The sequence below is a fragment of the Euprymna scolopes genome, chromosome 41 (assembly GCF_053919585.1).
Source record: "Euprymna scolopes isolate OS-2025 chromosome 41, ASM5391958v1, whole genome shotgun sequence".
NCBI classification, from domain to species: domain Eukaryota; kingdom Metazoa; phylum Mollusca; class Cephalopoda; order Sepiida; family Sepiolidae; genus Euprymna; species Euprymna scolopes.
In genome coordinates, this window is record NC_136522.1 from 1,229,822 (window position 1) to 1,248,328 (window position 18,507).

Sequence of the window (18,507 nt, forward strand, 5' to 3'; positions counted from 1 at the left end):
CAAGATGTCGGTTCACGTTACACTTGAACTTCTGCATGTCAGTACAGTTAGGGAAGCAAGAACCTGGAATTGAATTCCAGAGTCTAGCGGTTCTGGGGAAGAAACTACTGGAGTAGAAAGATCTTTTACATCTAGGGATCTCTACTGTGTGGGGGTGGGATTTAGCTGCCTGTCGGGTTTGTCGAGGGTGTCTACGTCGTGGGGGCACAAGTGTCTGCAGTTCGCCAGAGCAGTCACCACTAAAATACTTGTAGAACAGGCAGAGGGATGCAACGTTTCGTCGATGGGACAGAGGCTGAAGCTTAGATGCCAGTTCGGGGCCTATCAGATTGGTGACTCTCTTTTGAACCTTGTCTAGGAGCGAGAGACTAGTAGCAGATGCACCAGCCCAAATGTGACAACAATACTCCATACTTTCAGGTGTCAGTAGTTTCCAAATATTTTAAAGTTAGAAGCATTTTTCACGTCAGTTTTTTTGTTTTTTGTAAACGAAAACGATTGATGAATTCAATATTTTAGCACCGGGCGTAATTTATTTCTTTGAAATATATTTAAAACTTAAAAGTTTTTGTTTGTTTGTTTTATAACATTTTATCTGTAAATAATTGACATGACTGAAATGGGAAATGAAATAGGAAATTCTCTATTCTCTCCCGAGACATACGAACACAAATTCATCTTAAAAATTCATTAACTAATCAGTTTTAATTAAAGTTTTGACATGAACTCAAAATAAAGAGTACATTAAATTTTAGTTAACATATTTTCTTGTGTTTATCTTGTAAATAAATATTGTTTGTTATTTGGGCTGTGTATGTACCATGCTGAAATGATGTTATTATTTAGAAAGCCATTCTTAACAGGAGAGGCTTTCTAACTATTCTGCCCTTTCACCTAACAATTTAATGAAAAAAAAATATACCATAAAATTTAAGTTGAAAATCCTATCTAAAATATAGCACGGTGCGTACACTGCACAAGCACTATTATTATTATTATTATTATTATTATTATTATTATTATTATTATTATTATTATTATTATAACAACAACAACAATAATAAAAAAAGGTACTTCACGGGGAACGTAGACCCTGCATAAACAGGTTTTAATTTAATAGTTGCTCCCTAAAACGTGCATACTCAAAGGGTTTTCATTGGTTTATTTAATCACAAACATTTTTGGAAGGTACTATTTGAGGCAAAAAAAATGTAACAAAAAATAAAAATATTAGTGTGGAAAATATAATAATAAAAATAAATGAAAATATAAAAACATGCACAAAATAAAAGTATGCATCAAATTTAATTAAAGAAATTAAAAAAATAAAATTCATCTTAAAAATTCATTAACTAATCAGTTTTAATTAAAGTTTTGACATGAACTCAAAATAAAGAGTACATTAAATTTTAGTTAACATATTTTCTTGTGTTTATCTTGTAAATAAATATTGTTTGGTATTTGTGCTGTGTATGCACCGTGCTGAAATGATGTCATTATTTAGAAAGCCATTCTTAACAGGAGAGGCTTTCTAACTATTCTGCACTTTCACCTAACAATTTAAGTTGAAAATCCTATCTAAAATATAGCATGGTGCATACACTGCACAAGCACTATTATTATTATTATTATTATTATTATTATTATTATTATTATTATTATTATTATAATAATAATAATAATAATAATAATAATAATAATAACAACAACAACAATAATAATAATGTACTCTTTATTTTGAGTTCATGTCAAAACTTTAATTAAAACTGATTAGTTAATGAATTTTTAAGATGAATTTGTGTTTGTATGTCTCAGGAGAGAATAAAGAATTTTCTATTTCAGGCATGTAAATTATTTACAGATAAAATATTGTTTGGTATTCATGCTGTGTACTTACTGTGCTGAAATAATAACGTTATTCTAAATAGGGGGGGGGACTTTCTAAATATTTTGCACTTTTACCTAACAATTTAATGAAAAAAAAAAAAAAGATACCATAAAATTTAACTTGAAAATCCTATCTAAAATACAGCACGGTGCATACACTGCACAAACACTATTATTATTATATTAACAACAACAACAATAATAAAACAGGTACTTCACGGGGAACATGGACCTTGTGTAAATTGGTTTTAATTTAATGGTTGCTCCCTAAAAAGCGCATGCGCAAAAGGTTTTCATTGGTTTATTTAATCACAAAAACTTTTTTGAAGGTACTATTTGAAGCCAAAAAAAAAAAGGGGCAAAAGCGTTATTTGAATATGTATGAAAAAAATGGATGTAACAAAAAATAAAAATATTTAGTGTGGAAAATATAATATAATGATAAAAATAAATTAAAATAAAATGAAAATGAATTAAAAACAAGCACGAAATAAAAGTATGAATCAAATTTAATTAAAGAAATTAAAACAATTCAAAAAAATAAAATACACACTCGATCACAAAAAAAATGTATGAGATATATGCGAAGAAAGGGAAAGAAAACCTCAGGGAGCAGCCATTAAATTAAAACCCGTTTACGCAAAGTCCACATTCCTTGTGAAGTGCCAAAAAAAAAGTGTAGATGACATTGACTGGCGCCACACCAACTAGTTGTGAAGGGTCAGGTAGGATGGAAAGTCCGAGGTGGGAGAGTACTAACCAGATCTCCACTGGAAGTGTGCAGTTCAAATCTGGTACCTTGGAGAGGCATTTTGTAATCCCAAACCCCAGGAAACACCAATGGCCGATGCCAATGAGAAATCAATGGCTGTTGTGATAACGTGCAATCATCTGCATGAGTGGTCAAGAGGTGGAAAACATTGGAAATCTGGGGAGACTTGTTGTCACTCGATCTCCAACGAATACCACAGGTTACTGCCAGTGACCGATCACTGATGATGGCCTGTGAGACAACTCCTAGTGAGTGAAATAATGATAATGTCCCCTCCCAAATTCACCACCACCCTGATTTAATATTCTAGATGTTTACTATATTTTCTTAGTTTTTAACCAATGTTAACATTATGGTATGATTGTCTTTTAGTAGTTATGTGAACTTCATTTCCGTATTTATGTATTCTGCACTGATATGAAAATGAAAACTATAGCAGAGTATAGGATTCCTAACCATGTAACTGATGAAAATACGCTACACATTTTGATGAAAAACATGACGAAAAAAATGAACATAGGAGAACAGAAAACCAAAACTTTAAATATAATTTCTGTATTAAAAGTAATAGTTATTTAAATATTTCAACATATAATCTTGTGGGGGAAAATCCAGCTCCAATAAGGGTCACTCTGGATAGGAACAAAAATTAAAATTGTCTCAGTCATGAAGGATTTCTCCGCCACCGGCCGAGGACAGAAAAGGTAAATTGTAGCATCAGAACAGATACTTGTCCTGAAGGTCAAGAATTGTTTGTTTTATGTTTCTTTAATTGTTTGTTCCCTAAATTCATAATTCAGTTTTATCAGTATTAGATTGTATATTGCTTTAAAATTACGTAATTTTACATAAATAATATTTATATTTTATATTGAATAAAGTTCAGTTTCATTATTAATCGAATTGGATTCCTTTCTTTTCTTTTTTAACATATTTTAATGCTCTTTTTAAAAATGCTGTCATATAGTATCAACAGTAACAGTTTGACAAATCTTACCTACATTGTCTGAAGGCATTTTTCAGTTAACAGGCCTTCTATATCTCAGTGACCGTGGTTGTACTCAGCTGGAAAACAGGCCAGCAGAACAGAGTTTCAAGGGCAGGCAATTCCAGAAAAGCAGATGTGTTCATGGAATCTGCATTTAGATTTAGGCACCGATAGAGAGTGGGGGAAATCGTATGTAGTGGTTGTAGCTAGTTGAGTGTTTCTTGTGAACGTTTTGCAAGGGTAGACCACAGATTGGAGCTCAGACGAGAACTTGCCATGAAAATAACGATAGAGCAGAGACAGGCTCACAACGTCTCTTCTGTGGGAAAGAGGTTGCAGGGAAAAAAAAGTGTATCACCTCCTAGGTTTCGAAGCCGGTTTTGAACTCTATCAAGCAGCTCATGCCCAGATGCGGCAACAGTACTCTATCCTAGGACATACTTGGCTCTTATACAGGTAGAAGATTGCATCAGCAGTGAAATATCTATTGGAGTGGTAGAATGATCCAACCATTCTTTCAGCGATGTTGATTCCACTACAGATCGAGGAAAAAAGTAACCTATCTTGCTTTTGGTAACATTTATTTGTTATATATTATTTGATTTTTTTTACCACTTTTCGAAAGACTGTGGACAGCAAAACATACCAGAATAGATTTCTACGGTTTGTATTACTGTACAAATAGATTCGAAAAAGTTGTCAAAAAACAAATATATAAATGTTATCAAAGGCAAGATAAGTTACTTTTCTACCAAACTGGATATAATTTTCGTGTTTTTATTCAATTTAACATGTTTATTCAGCTCAAAAAGCATACAGTGTTTACCGATGTATTGGAAAATTCAAAATGGCGGCCGACTCTCTCTTTAATACGGTAAGTTCGGAAAAAGGTGTTATAAATAATAAACTAGATAAAATACTATTAAAAAACCACCGAATATATGTCAAGTTATGTCACGGTAACATATATTGAGCAAATTCCTAACAGTATTTTGTCTAGTTTATTATTTATTACACCTTTTTCCGAACTTACCGTGTTAAAGAGAAAGTCGGCCGCCATTTTAAATTTTCCAATACATCGGTAAACACTGTATGCTTTTCGAGCTGAATAAACATGTTAAATTGAATAAAAACACGAAAATTATATCCAGTTTAGTAGAAAAGTAATTTATCTTGCCTTTGATAACATTTATTTGTTATATATTTGTTTTATAACTACTTTTTCGAATCTATGTGTACAGTAATACAAACCCGATTTCTAAATAATAATATTATTTCAACAATGAATTTGATGTATGTGTTCCATTTCAGACCAGAAGTGGAGGTCAGTCCTGGAAGCTTGTCAAAACATGGTGTATGAAGACTCCATTGTTGTTTTCTAGCAATCAGTGTTACAACGGATAAAAGTGCTGACTATAATCAGTCCTGAGTGGCAATCTTCTGGAGGTTAAAGGTTTAATACTCTACACAGACGATACTAAGAATACAACTACAAATTACTTGAGACTTCTACCCAGTCATGGCTGACAGAACGAGAGCAAGCTACCATCATATATTAAATAGAAGGTTACATTTGAAATTCCATACAGATTCCCGAGCCAGATATAAAGATTCTCCGAGTTCACTAAGATGCACCTAAAGAAGATTGAGGGTTACTACATCGTCTGAAACATTATAGGAAAAAAAGCGATGAGAACAGTAGTCTAAACTATACAATTTATCAATCCTCATCAAAAAAAAAAAAATTGCTGTCTACAGTCTTTCGAAAAGTGGTAAGAAAAATCAAATAATATAACAAGCCAAGTACGTCCAAGGATGGAATACTGTTGCCATATCTGGGCAGGAGCTGCTAAAAACAGCCTATCCTGCCTTGACAGAGTACAAAATAGACTTCGTGGCTTAGTGGGGGATGCCCTTTTCTCTACCCTGCAACCTCTCTCCCACAGAAGAGATGTTGCGAGCCTATCCTTGTTTTATCGTTATTTCCATGGCAGGTGCTCGTCTGAACTCCAATCTCTGGTCCCCCCCCTCGCCAATCTTTCACGAAAAACACCCGTCTAGCTGAATCCACTGTGAAAAATTTCCCCCACTCTTTATCTTTTTTTTTTTTTTTTTTTTTTTTTTTTACACAGTGATCACCACTTATCAAGGCCCGGAAGCCACTCAGGGATAAGGGTTATTGCAAGTACATTACGTTAGTGTGGAGATTTGATGAAGTGTTTATTTAAGGGGGCAGTTCATAAGGAATTTGTTAACGTTAGACTTGAAGACATCCAAGTTGTAGTCCAGAGGGAAGCAGGCAGACGGAACACAGTTCCACAGGCGTGCAGTTCTAAGAAAGAAGTCTTGTTCATGGATCCGTATTTTGATTTAGGCACAGATATAGAGTGGGGGAAATTTTTCACAGTGGATTCAGCTAGACGGGTGTTTTTCATGAAAGATTGGCGAGGGGGGACCAGGGATTGGAGTTCAGACGAGCACCTGCCATGAAAATAACGATAAAACAAGGATATCTGTGCCTAAATCAAAATGTGGATTCCATGAACAAAGCTTCTTTCTTAGAACTGCACGCCTATGGAACTCTGTTTCGTCTGCCTGCTTCCCACCTGACTACAACTTGGATGTCTTCAAGTCCAACGTTAACAAATTCCTAATGAACCGCCCCCTTAAGTAAACACTTCATCAAATCGCAACACTAACGTAATGTACTTGCAATAACCCTTATCCCTGAGTGGCTTCCGGGCCTTGATAAGTGGTGATCACTGTGTAAAAAAAATAGATAAATAAATAAAATAACAAATAAATGTTACCAAAGGTAAGATAGGTTACTTTTTTACTCAATCTGTAGTGGAATGGGGACAAAAATAGATGGTCACATCCAATGCTGCCAAGACTAAGCTTGTTTCCTTCAATAATTACAAGAGACCTCAACCACCAATAGCTATGGCTAAAGATACATTATCTCAAAGTACTTTGTTCAAACTCCTCGGCCTAACGTTCACAGGGAACATGAGTTGGAACAGATACATTGAGAGCATTGCCAAAGCTGCTACAAAGAAGGTGGGCTCTCTCTACCTGTTAACTGTTATAAAGCCACCGAATATCATTCAGCCTATGTTACGGTAACATATATTGAGTATGTTTCTAACAGTATTTTGTATAGTTTTTTTTAGTTTTAACTCATTTTCCCAAACTTGGGTATTCAACACAGAGTCCGTCGCCATTTGCATTTTTCAAATACATCGGTAAATCCTGTATGTTTTTTGAGCCGAATAAACATGTTACATTAAATAAAAACACTAAAAAATTATCCAGTTAGGTAGAAAAGTAACTTATCTTGCTTTTGATAACATTTGTTTGTTATATATTTGTTTTTTGACAACGTTTTCGAACCTATGTGTATAGTAATACAAACCCAAAACATTTTTAAGGGGGGGGAAAAAAAAAAGCCAAGATTCTCTGATCGTTAAGATTGCAATCAATTTTATCAGTCTTTAGAACATCTGGTTAGGGTTAGTCAATGAAATAACGGGCGGTTTTTAACCTTTTCCATAAGTCACATCACTACGGAAGGGAGGTACAAAATATCAGCAAAAATGAAGGTGACTTTTCCACAAAAAACACTTTAACAAAAAGAAAAAGACATAGAAATTTTTTTTTGCGTGCAACATATCAGCAAAGTGTCAAACATGAATTAAAGACATTTTATCATAACTTTCATATACCATCGCCAACTGTATAAACAGCTGACATTTCTTGTTTTTGCTTTTGAAATGTGCTTCATTTTTTTCAAACTTCTGGTAAAAAAAAAATGAATACTGGGTGTGTTAATTCTGCTCGTAGGATGTGAAACTTTGGAATAATTGTTCTCGCTTTGTGCTGAGGAGACACCCTGTTGTGCAGAACTATAACCAATGAATTATTATATAATTATATGCCAACATTGAGGCCGAAACATTGTATGCAAATTGCTACTAATAAAAGACACATATTTTTAAAAATGAGTAATTGTATCAGTGTCTGTCTTTCGTAACATATATTTTTTTTTATTACATTTTCATCCCAAACAAGGCACATTGCCACTTTGGTGTAGGGGGCTACTATCAGGGGCAAAAACTACTCGGGTACCATGTTGGGATTTGGGCAGCAAAATGTCGGTTCATGTTACACTTGAACTTCTGCATGTCAGTACAGTTGTGGAAACAGGGACCTGGAATGGAATTCCAGAGTCTATCGGTTCTGGGGAAGAAACTACTGGAGTAGAAAGATCTTTTACATCTAGGGATCTCTACTGTGTGGGGGTGGGATTTAGCTGCCTGTCGGGTTTGTCGAGGGTGTCTACGTCGTGGGGGCACAAGTGTCTGCAGTTCGTCAGAGCAGTCACCATTAAAATACTTGTAGAACAGGCAGAGGGATGCAACGTTTCGTCGATGGGACAGAGGCTGAAGCTTAGATGCCAGTTCAGGGCCTATCAGATTGGCGACTCTCTTTTGAACCTAGTAGCAGATGCACCAGCCCAAATGTGACAACAATACTCCATATATGGGCGAATGGTGGCCTTATAGAGGTACAGGATACTTTCAGATGTCAGTAGTTTCCAAATATTTTAAAGTTAGAAGCATTTTTCACGTCAGTTTTTTTGTTTTTTTTGTAAACGAAAACGATTGATGAATTCAATATTTTAGCACCGGGCGTAATTTATTTCTTGGAAATATATTTAAAACTTAAAAGTTTTTGTTTGTTTGTTTTATAACATTTTATCTGTAAATAATTGTGGGGGTGGGATTTAGCTGCTTATCGGGTTTGTCATGGGTGTCTACGTCGTGGGGGCACAAGTGTCTGCAGTTCGCCAGAGCAGTCACCATTAAAATACTTGTAGAACAGGCAGAGGGATGCAACATTTCGTCGATGGGACAGAGGCTGAAGCCTAGACGCCAGTTCAGGGCCTATTAGATTGGCGACTCTCTTTTGAACCTTGTCTAGGAGCGAGAGACTAGTAGCAGATGCACCAGCCCAAATGTGACAACAATACTCCATATATGGGCGAATGGTGGCATTATAGAGGTACAGGATACTTTCGGGTGCTAGTAGTTTTCTAGCACGGTAGAGAGAGAGCCTACCTTCTTCGCAGCGGCCCTGGCAATGCTTTCAATGTAATTGTTCCTATATATATATATATGTATATATATTGAATAAGATGATTGATAATTTATATTTAAAATTTAAAATCGGTTACATAAGGAAGAACAAACAAAATCAATAAATTGTACGATTGTACGAAACAATGTTTTTATTGAGATAGACAATAAGTCTTGGACAATAATTTTATCATTTGGTTTTTTTAAACAAACTCTCCTCATTTTATTTATTTATTGATTTTGTTTGTTCGTCCTTATGAAACTGATTTTTAATTTTTAATTTTAATTATAAATTATCAATCATCTTACTCAATATTAAAATAGCTCTAGGATATATATGCCTATCGAGCTTATTATATGTCTACATTACAACGAGCACTGTTTTCTTTTATTTTCTTTTAATTGTATTAATGAATTTACTAATACATTAAAATAAACTCTGCTCTCTAGACTGTTGTTCTAATCCCTTTAAAATTACATACATATATATATATATATATATATATATATATATATATATATATATATATATATATATATATGTGTGTATATGATGAACTGTATATATATATATATATATATATATATATATATATATATATATATATATTTTATTTATAAAAACATTGATGGCTACATATGTGCATACATGTTTCTGTAAGCACCTGTTTTGGGGAGATTACATCTTCAGGCCAAGCATTTCCCTCGAAAACTGAAACTCAAGATACAAAATCATTTCCTTATATCACTTACAAAATTAGACTCTTGTCATAGAATAGGGGTGGGGCTGGTCTGGGGGAGGATAAGCAAGGACTCTAATCAATCCATTGATCTCAGGTTTTTATTTTTTCTCATCTTAACTTCGGTAGGGACAATTTTTTTTTTAAATTCTTTTTATAACCTTAAAATTAAGTATCTACTCTCTGGTATAGCATTGAAAATTACTTGAGAAGTCTGCCAATATGTCGCCTATAACCAATGGTCAAACTTTAAGTAGTCAGCAATTCCAAACGGCCACCCAGCATGGACAAAAACGATATTTCTGATTTTCATACACACTTATTTCGAAAGTATACATACAAGCAAATACACAGCAGTGGATGCACATCTTTAGTATATTTCCTCACGCATACACATACACGCAGAAATATAAATATAAAATGTAAGAAAGCCAAAAACTATAAAATGCAACAATACAGTATATACACGCATAGACATATGGACTCGCATACATCTGCCTACATATATACATAGATATACACACATACATATACATCTACACATACACATCCGTATATTTACACTAAATGTAAGTACATATCCATACAATCTATATATATATATATTTACATATATATATTTACATATATATATATATATATTTACATATATATATATATATTTACATATATATATATGTATATATATATATATTTGCATATATATATATATATATATACATTTATGCTCGGGTTTTTTGAACTTTTGAATAGTCAAGTCGCTGCCTGATGATATCTGTTATTTGATTGAAACAAGTGGCTATTTGTAGCAGCGGGATGTGAGCATGTTTATATAACAATAAACAAGTATATATATTTACACATATATATATATATATATATATATATATTTACATATATATATTTACATATATATATATATATATATATTTACATATATATATTTACACATATATATATATATATATATATTTACATATATATATTTACATATATATATATATTTACATATATATATATATTTACATATATATATATATTTACATATATATATATATATTTACATATATATATATATTTGCATATATATATATATTTACATATATATATATATTTACATATATATATATATATATTTACATATATATATATATATTTACATATATATATATATATTTACATATATATATATATATTTACATATATATATATATATATATATATATATATATATATATATTTAGTAAAACTGGTAATTAGTAAAAACCTTAAGAGAGTGCTCAATACTTTTGCAGATCAAATAAGTGTTTTATTTTTTTATTACTGTTTTTTTTCTGTAAGGTCTGACGAGGTCGTAAACATGGTCCAATCAACATCCGAAACATATGTAACCAAACAGATAAAACGGTAATAAAAAAATAAATCACACACACACACACACATATATATATATACATATATATATATATATATATATATATACATATATATATATATATATATATATATATATGAACAAATGATTAATAAAACATGTTAAAAGACATCTTGAAAAAGAGTTAAAAACATATTTAATTTTAAAAAAGGAAACACAAGATAAGTGGATAGTCCTTAATCCGCGGAGTTTCAAAGAAATACTCTCCTTCTCATCAGAGGGCAGGAATTAGCAAAATGCAGGATCGGATTTTGCATATAAAAGTATTTAATGAAACTACAAGTAAGTCACAGATCTTACTTGGTTAAAAAAAGGGTGAGGTAAGGGGAACAGGAGGCAAAATAAAAACAATAAAAAGATTTCACATGAATGGACAGTCCGGTGAAGGGTAAAAATCCAAAAATGGTAAAATCCAAAACGGTAGAATTTAAAATATATATATATATATATATTGGCTTTAAAATATAATTATCCACTGACACGTGTTTCGTCGTCTACAACTCATCAGAGTGGCTTAATCTAGCGAGATTCAAAATCGGGACCTCGTGATAAGAAGCCTAAACCTCTACCTCGTGGCTAACCTCGCGGGACTACTAAATGTATCACTTTTATGTAGATGTTTTTATTTGTTTTTGTTATCTATACTTTCTTGAATGAATTCAATTATTTATACGAAAGCGCATTTCTACCTAAATGCGTGTTGGGAATTTTCCCTTTGAACAATTTGGTACCCCCTAAATGGGAGCGACATATATATTATTTTTAAAATATAATTATCCACTGACAAGTGTTTCATTGTCTACGACTCATCAGAGTGGCTGAATCTAGCAAGATTCGAAATCGAGACCTCGTGATAAGAAGCCTAAACCTCTACCACATGACTAACCTCGCACGACTACTAAATGTATCACTATGCCGCTCCCCATTTAGGGGGTATCAAATTGGTCAAAGGGGAAATTATTCCCAACACACATTTAGGTAAAAATGCACTTTCGTATAAGTAATTGAATTCATTCAAGAAAGTATCGTTAACAAAAAACAAATAAAAACATCTATATATATTGGCAGTATTTATTTTCTTGAGCATATTTCATTGAATAAAATAGACATTTTTAGTCAATTAATTCTATTTTGGATCCTTTCCAACTTCCAAATAACATTCTTCACTTCTGGCAATTCCTACTGTTGATTTTATAAAATTATTTTCATATAAAATGGCTTGAATTAAAGTTTAAAATGCAAAAGTCAAGTATCATGGTTCAATTGTGCTCTAAACAGAAACATTCAGTTCATGTCTGTTCACCTGCAGCACTCATTTTCTTAAGTTAAGGCATAAACACTTGGCTAAGATGATAATAGCTTCTTTAAGTCCATTCTTTTCAAATAAAAACTTGAAGAAAACTCTGCGAAAGTTTCCTTTTCTTCCTGTTTTATTCATCATAGACAGACGAGATGATTGATAGCTACTTATAAAACACAAAGTGAAACAACAACGATGCAGAGGCTCGCATAAACACCCCGCACACATAAAGGACACATGTTGCTGGAAAAATGGTAAGATCCTTCTACCACTCCAGTAGATATCTCACTCCTAATGCAATTTTCTACCAACGATGGAGTACTGTTGCCACATCTGGGCAGAAGCTGGCTGCTAGAACCAGCTTATCCTGCCTTGACAGAGTTCAAAATAGACTTTGTAGCTTAGTGGGGGGGGGGCCTTTTCTCTTCCCTGCAACCTCTTTTCCATAGAAGAGACATTGCGAGCCTGTCTCTGCTTTATCGTTATTTTCATGGCAAGTGCTCATCTGAGCTCCAATCTACGGTCACCCCTGACCAAACTTTCACGAAAAACACTCGTCTAGCCAAAACCACTATCAATAATTTCTCCCACACTTTATCTGTACTTAAACCTAAACGCAGATTCCATGAACAAAGCTTCTTTCTGTTTGCCTGCTTTCCAGCTGACTACAATTTGATTATCTTCAAGTCAAATGTAAACAAGTTTTTGATGACCACCCCCCTAAGTAATCCAATTCACAAAATTTCCACTGCTAACGATTACTACGCTATAATCCCATTGACTACTACACACCCATTAACCCTTATCCTCGAGTGGCTTCCGGGTCTTGACAAGTGGTGACTCCTCAGAAAAAATATTTTTAAAAAATAAAAAAAAAAAATAAAAAGACTTTTTTTCTTGTTGATGAAAATGTTACAGCGTGATTGAAAGATTTGGAGTGGATGGAGTAAATTCAAGGAACCTTTTTTTGTCATTACTAGATCATTACTAGGTCGTTACTAGATCATTACTAGGTCATTACTGGATCATTACTAGATCATTACTAGGTCATTACTAGGTCGTTACTAGGTCATTACTAGATCATTACTAGGTCGTTACTAGGTCATTACTAGGTCGTTACTAGGTCATTACTAGGTCTATGATAACAGAATATTCTTTTCATTGTTTTGACTCTCGAGTATATATCTGACACAATTAGACACAGTTAATTAACGAGAGCCACATCACTCTATATAACAGCATATAAGATATCAACAGATACACACTCGAGAATCAAAACAATGAAAAGAATATGCTGTTGTCCTAGCCCTAGTCATTACTAACCAATAGATTGTTACCACTGTCAATGAAGGGAAGAGTTTATCAGGTATATGTATGCGGTGTGATGATATACAGAACTAAAACCTAGCCAGTAGGGATTGAGGACATGTGTTGCATGGAGAGAAATGATATACGAATGATACTGCTGATATGTAATGTGAATCATAAAAACAGGCTTAGATCTGATGACTTCAGAGAAAGATTAAATCTAAATAGTATAGGAAGATGTATGCAAAACAGGAGACTTTGTTGATTTGGTCACACTAAAAGGATGAATGAGAGTTCTTGGGTTAATAGATACAGAACAGTTGAGGTAGCATGGTCAGTTGGTAGGGGAGGGGTGAGGAAAACATGCAAGAAAGTGACAGATGGATTTCAAACAAATTATTAAAACAGATTGGTTTTCTCACAATGCTTAAAATTTCTTAATGTTAAGAGGGGAATCTATTTCCAATCCTATGCTTACTTATTTAGAATAGAGAAAAACTTTCAAAGATACTTAATATTTTCATCCATGCAAGGCACAAGGCGCAGAAATACCTGGTATAGAAACCAGGCACATTGGTTACCCCTCTCGATGTGGTGAATCTGTAGATCTTGTTAAGTCATCCATTTAGGAGAAGGAAAACTGATATTAAAACTAGGGGAGGGAGGTCTCCTCAGTCATGGTCGACAACCTTCCTAGAGCTGGTGACTCAAACAAATTCTCCAGTTTGCAAACCTAAATTGCTTAAGGAGTAAACAGAAACTTTCGTCTACATTTCATTGCTTAACAAATTGGCCGATGTGAAGACTCTGCTCACCTTGGTACCCCCTGCACATGCCTCTTATTTCTGTGGTGTTCTAGACGAACAAAAGATTTTTCATCGAAACATGGAAGAAAACCGGAAGAATTTAATGGTAATGATCGCAACACATTCATGGATTATGTTTGGGATGGATGGCTATAGTCTGGGAGAGGCCCCGTGTTTTGACAAGCTTCTAGGTTTGACCTTTACTCCTTGATGCCATCAGCTAGAATCGAAACTGAAACATTTAGAGCTCCAGCGGCCCTTACCGACGTGGATATATCGAGAGATAGATAAGAAAGATTTAATATTAAAAGACTTGATGAAATGATTGTATTTGCGCATGCATAAAAGTAATAGAAATATGTTGGCAAGTTGAAATAAACATTTTGCATTTCAACTTGCCAATATATGTCTGCACGTGTTATTCATCCATCGAAAGATTTTGCTCATAAATTTTCCTTGGTGTATAATTAATATTTTCTGTTATTTTCAGTGTTATGTGACCAGTAGCTTAAGAATTTATCCGTCAAATATTTTCACTTACACACACACGTACATACATCTACTGTTTTATTTATATCGATGTGGGATGCCTCCGTTCAGTCTCAAGAGACAATGGACACCCTGTAAGGGTAACTGCACATGTAATTGTGAGGCAAAGTTGCGCAATCCCCAACCACATCTCTCTTGAATCGGTACTGTTTGAATCCAGTGGCAAAGAAAGGCCTAAGACTCTGGAAACAATGCCGAGATAAGAGGAGAGCACATACGCCACCTGGAATTCTAAAATGGTCACCGCTTAATACTGACCAGACTTAGTGTTGCTGCCATCCATCCATCCAGCACAGCTGTAGCTGAGATTGACCACTACACAAGTTTGCAGTGTAATTCAAATCTTGTCGGTAGTTGAATACTTGATGCTTCGCTGTGTTTATCAAGGGTATTTTTTATTGTGGCACCATCACTAGATGGAGTGCCTACTACAGCTTAAAAGAGTCCCATCTACCCTCGAGAGAAGGATAAACTGTGCCAATTTCTCAACCTGGCATTTTACCTCGTGGTACATACAGCACCTCACCTTCCCAAATGGTCACCCATCTGGTACTGACCAGACTCAACGTTGCTTAACTTCAGTGATCTGGCGAGAACCGGTGTGTCAACGTGATTGTGCCGTATATGTTGCTTAACTTTGGTGATCTGACAGAAACCAATGTATCAACATGATTATGCCGTATATATAGATGTACGACTTAAAAAAATTTTTTTTTGAAAATGATATTTTTTAAATCTATAAAAGTGAAAGTGTCTGTCTGTCTGTCTGTGTGTGTGTCTGTCTGTCTATGTACATTTCCCTACACAATAACTCTGTCAATTTTTAATCTACGGACTCGAAATTTGATATACAGGGTATTGAGATTTGGGAAAATCTTTGTGATCGGTTTTCGGACAGAAATTTGGCTGTTAAAGGGTCAAAGTTCAACGATTTGATCTTTGAGAACTCTACCAAACTCCTCCGACAATTTTGGGTCTAAACAATTGAAATTTTAGATATAGGTTCATTAGACATGGATCTAACTTAATAACTTGATTTGAGCACAAAACAATAAATGTTAAGGGGTCATAATAGGGGTCAAAGTTTTAAAAAAATTTAACCGCTTCGATCTCTACCAAATTACTCAGACAATTTCTGGTGTAAACATTTGAAATTTAACATAAAGGGTATTCAGAGATAGAGCAAGCTTTTTAATCAGTTTGGGTCGAAAATTTGAGTTACCAATATATAAATTTATGTATGTATGTATGTATGTTTGCATGTCTGCCTAAAACTTTTGACAGAGGCAACGGATTTTTATAAGATCAGTATCGTTTTGAAGTTCGACCTTTCAGACGACAAATATAAAAAAATTGGCTGAAAACATTAATATCTTCACCTTCAACTGGGCACTTTTCTACAGGGGGGGGTCGCTTTTTTAGGCAATAGTTTCGAAAGTCATCCTCTCCTTTTGATTCTCTAGCCTTAATTAAAATCTACGTTACTTCCAGTTTGGCGGTGGTCATAACAGTAAAGACGTCAGGTTTTTCCCCATTCTTTTCCTCCTTTGAGGTATAGGTTCGAGCCTGCCTTCTTACTACCACTTTTTTTTTTTTTTGCTCAACATACACCTCCAAACACCCGGACAACGCCGGGCACCCATGCTAGTTTTTTTAAAAACGAACTTTTTACTGAATTCTCTCAAAAGAAATTCTTAAATAAATGAATGTGATCATTATATGAAAATGTATGACTTTGAAAAAAAAAAATTTACTAAATTAAAATTCATAATGAATCCAAACAATCATTAAAAGTTATAGAATTGTCTCCCTTTGGAATTCTTCAACAGATAAAAACAAGAAAAATTTGCTCGAAAATAAAAACACGACTTGCTTGTTTTCATTAAAACATTTTGAAATCGAACTTACCGATGCTAACTATTTACGAAGCCGTTTCTGAAAGTTGAGAAACTTAGAAAATAAAAAAAGGAGTGGGGGCTACTAGCTTATAAAATTGCTTTGATGAAACCAGTTTTCAAGAATTCTGGCGAAAGAATTGCCGCACTCAGTTATCGCCCCATTAGCTTCCTCCCTCTCTTTGCCAAAATCTGAGTCCTTAATTAATCAAGCACTAATCAACTACATCATAGATAATAAACTTCTTTCCGACAGACAGTATGGATTTAGGCAAGCTCTACTGCTTGTAATCTCTAAATGTATACACCACGCATTGGATAAGGCATGGGAGACTAGGACTTGATATATCTAAGGCCTTTGACAGGGTCTGCCACGAAGGTCTTCTCTTGAAAATTAATTATTCCTGGACAAATAATTAATATAATCAAATCCTTCTTAGACAAGGGAAAAGTCCAGGTTGTCGTTGATGGTCATACGTCAAAACAAGACAACATAAATGTGGGTGTGCCTCAGGGGTCGATTCTTGAACCTTTCTTATTCCTTATATTCATAAATTAAGTCTCTGATAAAATTGTCTCCGAGATGGGTATATTTACTAATGACACCACATTTTATAACAGACAGGAGGGGGAAATGAATAAACACATATCTAAGGCAATGGCTGAAACATTAGAGGAAGACCTCCAGACTATGGTGGAATGGGGACGTAAATGGATGATAACATTCTGTTAAGTGTTGAGACATTATGTTGAACAAAGATGGCGGCAGTAAATCAAATCGGTAAAGAATCAATGCAGTCACGATTTCGAGTGTTGAGTAATTCCTAGTAACAAAAATGGCGGCGAAGAATCAACGCAGTTCTGACCTTGAGTCGTTTCGAAACAGAGGCCGACGGTGAACTGATTGAATCCAAAATTCGACATTTTTTATAATAACTTTTGAAGCTTCTGATTGGTTGATTGTAATAATAATATAACTGTGGTTATAAAAACGATTGTCGACATCATTGGTGTCATACCCCCATCATAAATCAAAAACATTTTAACACATTCAATGCAGCCAAAACTAATAAATCTTCTCAACCACTGATTACCATGACTAATAATATGTTACCTGAAAACTCTTTGTTTAAACTCCTCAGCTTAACATTCACAGGCAATATGAATTGGAACAAATACATTGAGGACATTGCCAAGGTTGCTGCGAAGAAGATGGGCTCCCTCTACCATGCTAGAAAATTACTCACACCTGAGAGTATCCTGTACCTCTACAAGGCCACCATTCGATCATGTATGGAGTATTATTGCCACATTTGGGACAGTGCATCTGCCACTAGTCTCTCCCTCTAAGACAGGGTCCAAAAAAGAGTCTCCACTCTAACAGATCCCACACTATCAACCAAACTCTAACCTCTGTCCCATCATTGGAATATTGCGTCCCTGGTTTCTTAACCAAATATCACCAATTATCACTTCCTGGTTGCAGCGGTATTCCCTTTGTTTCTACCATAAATTAAAGTACCCCATATTTCACCACGTGGCTTATGCCACCTGCTGAAATATGAGTGATTTAAATAAATTTCCAGATTTTTTTGTACAAGCATCTAAAATTGTTGTAAACTCTTGAAAATTCACTATGTTATTGCTATACATCTTATGAGATGGCTGACCAATTTTTATGATTTCCGA

General features: G+C 34.1%; 1 protein-coding gene and 1 pseudogene across 2 annotated transcripts in view; both read right to left on the reverse strand.

The window, feature by feature from the left end:
- The window catches only part of LOC145266290 (disks large homolog 5-like), a 317,592-nt gene that overhangs the window by 282,645 nt on the left and 16,440 nt on the right, over nucleotides 1-18,507 (reverse strand). The gene's annotated exons all lie outside the window — the stretch shown is intronic.
- Nucleotides 15,433-15,549, reverse strand: LOC145266739 (5S ribosomal RNA; annotated as a pseudogene).